We start from the raw sequence: 5005 nt of genomic DNA on the forward strand, positions 1-5005 counted from the left end.
TGAGCCCAGGGTCAGAATGAGATGGGACCAAGGCAACAGAAGTCTTAACATTGTGACGTCAGAGAGGATGTTTACACTGATGCTAATATGTAAACTGTTTTTGACTTAAGAAAATTAAAGATAATGTACTCTTACAGATTAAATTTGTTTTTTCTTTTATGTATGATGAACCACTTTTTTATTTCTAAAGATAAAATTTTAAATATTAACCATAAAGATTTCCTCTTTGCCTTAATTGCTATTTTTTTTAAAAATGAGAAAACAATAGACTAAATAATGCAATATAAATCAATGACATTGCATTTGAATGATGGTAACAGATACTGATTTTCAGAAATACCTTTTTTGTGATTATAAATGTTTATGTTCATTGTAAATGATTCAGTGAACACAACATGTAACCCTAGTCCCTCAATATAATCTCTAACATAATTATTCATAGCTTTATCTAATTTTTCAAATGACCAATGGATGTTTTACTTTAAAAAGTAAAATAACTGTCAAATTAAATAATGAAAACAATTATTACTCATTTCTATGTAATAAAATTATTATATAATATAACTTTACATTTTGGTAGAAAGAATTCTATAATTATATGTGTGTTTGTAATAGAATAACTTTATGTGTCTGACCTGATAAGATTGTAATGTAATAATATTTTGGTCATTAACTTGTTAAATTTGTATTTTTCATATGTGGTTTTCTATTTTTGTGTTACTGTTTCTGATGAGCATAATTTATTTTTATCATTGAAAGGACTGAAGTGTGCATATGTGAAATTCTTTTATAGTCTAATGGGTGCTCTGAGACATACACACCACAGTAACCACAGGTCAACTGCCCTCACCTTTGATGGATAGAAATAAACTTCATAACAAAAGCGTATAATTTGACTGGCAGGCTATGGAGCATTGTTGGGTCTTAAGTTGTTTTGGAAGAGTGCAAAGATGATGATCAACTTCAGATATTAATAATTCACGTATACATGGATTAAATTCTAGAGTGAGTAATAAAATGATGAAAAGAAAGTAAAATTTCAAAAATTATAGAAGAAAAAATAGATTGAGAAAAATAAGTACCTCCAAAAGAAGTTATAAAGGTGGGTGGAGTGGAGGATGTAAGATCGGGCAGGACAAGTAGAAAGCATAAATTAATGTAAATTATAGTACATCAGACATATCAACAGTAAAGGTAAACTCTGTAAATGTTCCAGGAAAAACATTTAAAAATTATCACAATGAGTTCTTAAAATTTTTAAAATGTTGGCCGGGCACGGTGGCTCACACTTGTAATCCCAGCATATTGGGAGGCCAAGGTGAGTGAATCATCTGAGGTCAGGAGTTTGAGACCATTCTTACCAGCATGGTGAAACCCCATCTATACTAAAAACACAAAATTAGCTGGGAGCGATGGTGCATGTCTTTAATTCCAGCTACTTGGGAGGTTGAGGCAGGAGAATCGCTTGAACCTGGGAGGCGGAGGTTGTAGTGAGCTGAGATTGCACCTTTGCACTCCAGTCTGGGTGACAGACTGATACTACATTTCAAAAAAGAATTTTTTTTTTAAATGCTATAGGTTATTTACAAAAACTACATCTAGTAGATAAGGATGTGAAATGGTTGAAAATAGAAGATCAACATTTATATAACGCAAACATTAATCAAACTAAAGTGTCATAGCTCCTGATATCTGACAAAACACACTTTAAGGAAAAATGTAGTAAAAATATGGGTCTTTTAATAATAATAAAAGTTTCAATTCAACAGTAGTATTCACAATTTTAATATAACCCTTTAACACAATTAGATTTAAATTGTGCTACCTGGAGGCATTTGTCTAAACTGCCATATGTTTGATTTCTTTTTCATGCTGTCTTTTTGTCTCTATGGGCTGTATTTTGAAAAATGACTTCAGAAATGTCATTCAATTCATTAATTCTCTCTTCATCCATATCTAAGTAGACATTAAATATATCCAATATATTATTTTGTCTTTCAAAAAATTATATTTAGTTCTTTTACAAATCCATACATTTATGTATTTTAAAGAGTTTTTTGTTTTCTAAACACATTTCCAAATTTGTCTTATGTTCCCTTAACCATGGTAAATACAATTAATTTATACCATGTATCTGATTATTGATGTAATCGTTGTTTTGTATCTTTTTCTTTTTTTTTATTTGGAGATGGTGTCTTCCTCTCTCCCCCAAGCTGGAGTGCAATGGTGTGATCTCGGCTCACTGCAAACTCCACCTCCCGGGTTCAAGCGATTCTCCTGCTCAGCCTCCTGAGTAGCTGGGATTACAGATGCCTGCCACCACACCTAGCTAATTTTTGTATTTTTAGTAGAGTGGGGTTTCACCATGTTGATCAGGCTGGTCTCCAACTCCTGACCTCAGGTGATCTGCCTGCCTCAGCCTCCCAAAATGCTGAGATTATGGGCATGAGCCACCAAGCCTAGCCGTTATTTTGTATCTTCTGTCTTTTTTTGTTCCTACTGGTTCTTTTTAAGGTACTTTGTTTGCTTGTGTGCTTAGTTTTTTATTTGTTTCTAGCTCTGAGTGTCTCATCTTTCTTACTAATTTATTCATGGTAAATCATTAAGCTTGGGATGAAATGGGTTGTTCTAGAGAACACTACAAATTAAGTTTGTATTTTTTTCTGCTAGGTGACAAGAAATATTACTAATTTAGACGATTTTAAAATGAAATCTTGACTTGCTGATCTTTTTAACCAGTGGTGGTGTTAATGCAGCCTGCAAATCCACATGATGTCTGGCTCTGGAGATACTATTTCAGGAAGAAAATATTCTTTTCAACCATGAGGGGAAAGCTGATTTAATTTAAGTTTACCTTATCCGAAGCATGTAGTTAGGATTAGGTGTTGTGGGAATTGTTGAGTTACATGAGAAACCAGGTATTCGAAGTTCATAGTTACAATGGAATGTTATTTTAGTCATACCTCTAATATCAAGTGAGATAATATGCAAAACTGCATTTGTGTATCCTCCATTCTTTTTAAGATAAACTTTTATGATAATAAAAATTACCAATTAGATAAATAAATCAATTAATATTTTTCCCTCTGAAATATGACAAACATTTTCTGAAAGTACAGAAAACATATGTAGAGATTAATGAATAATAATAAAAGTTAGGTCTAAATAGATATTACCACACCCCGAGTGTTTCCTGAATTGATCCTCCTTATTATAATGCTTCCTCCTAGAATTAACCATTCTTCTGATTTTCTTGCTTCTTATGCACATATTCTTAGACAGTAGCTTTTTGGCTTATTTTAATTTTATTTATGTGAATAGAATGAAATTGTACATTTTTTGCATTGTTTTATTCTGTATTTATTAGAGTTATCTGTGTTGCTTTGGACAGCTGTGGTTTACTTTTGTATGTGGTTTCTTTGTATGATATACTCTCAATCAGTTTACTTACTCTGTCTTTGATGGAAATTTAATTGCTTTCTTTTTAGGACTATTATAAATAATGTTGCCTTGGATGTTGATTGTATTTTGTAAATTATCGTTTCACAACACTTGTAATCTATATTTAAAATTGTAATATGTTTTCTGTTCTTGTGCTTTGTTTGGATATTTAGTGACTAGGTGGATATATGGGTATAAATGGTTATAAATTTCTCTAGGGTAGCCTTTGACATTTTCTGTTTATCACAGCCTTTTAGTCTCTTTATCCTTTTGGCCTTTGCTCACTTCCTGTAAGAGAGATGGTTTCAGGGCAGTGGTCAAAATTTGAAAATAACAACAAAACATTTTGGTATTGAAAGTAAGAAATTTTTATTTTTCTTTCTTTTTTTTTTTCTTTTGAGATGGAGTTTCACTCTTGTTGCCCAGGCTGGAGTGCGGTGGTGTGATCTCGGCTCACTGCAACCTACCCCTCCTAGGTTCAAGGAACAATCCTGCCTCAGCCTCCCAAGTTGCTGGGATTACAGGTGAGCACCACCATAAAATTTGTCCAAAAAAAATAAGTAAAATAATGGTCAATTTCCAGTGATAATCAAGGTGAAATCTGAGAGCCTGATATGAATTAGCACCAGGCAGCTTGACCTCTATCATCAGAGTATGCAATCTGGATACAGAAAAAGAGAAGATGAAGTTTTGTTTTAAAAATTTTAATAATTTTTTTCTGCACACTTAGTGACAAGAGAAGATGAAATTTAACTTAGCTGCATGCCACAGTTAATTAGGCATATGTAATAGAAAATAAGAAATCAGCGGCAATAAAATCATTCAGGTGACTCATCATTAAGTCTAGTTTTGTGTGGTTAGGGCATGGCAGTAGCAACAAATGAGAAATTTTAAGTCAAGCCTGAAGAAGAAATTAAGCAGAATGAATGAAATAAATACAAAGGCAAATGTTGGCCTCACAGGGTGGTTGTTGTTGTTGTTGTTTTTAAACATCTTCATTGAAGATATTTGATGTTCCAAAGGTAGAGATGCTTCTGATCTGTCTCAGACATGCCCTGTACATGGAACTGTAGACTCACTGAGACTCACACATTTAACTGTATCCCCACTATTGGTTCTAATTCTTGCACGAAATATTTAGACCTTTAATACATTCACTGAGATAAGAAAGGCAAGGAGGAAGTGGAAAAGGGAAAAATAGAAACAAATGTTATTAACTCCCTAATTAATAGTCATTTTAATTTTTATTATAGGGGATGACTTAGTCCCTCAATAAATCAATTGCCATTTTGGTTTTGGATAGATGTTGTTGTCGTATGTTTGTTTGTTTGTTTTTTTGAGACAGAGTCTTGCTCTGTCACCCAGGCTGGAGTGCAGTGGCATGATCTCGGCTCACTGCAACCTCTGATGCCCAGGTTTGAGCAATTCTCCTGTCTCAGCCTCCCGAGTAGCTGGGACTACAGGTGTACCACCACACCTGGCTAATTTTTGTATTTTTAGTAAAGACGGGGTTTCACCATATTGGTCAGGGTGGTCTCGAACTCTTGACCTCAGGTGATCCACC

The sequence above is a fragment of the Macaca thibetana genome, chromosome 11 (assembly GCF_024542745.1).
Source record: "Macaca thibetana thibetana isolate TM-01 chromosome 11, ASM2454274v1, whole genome shotgun sequence".
Taxonomy (NCBI): domain Eukaryota; kingdom Metazoa; phylum Chordata; class Mammalia; order Primates; family Cercopithecidae; genus Macaca; species Macaca thibetana.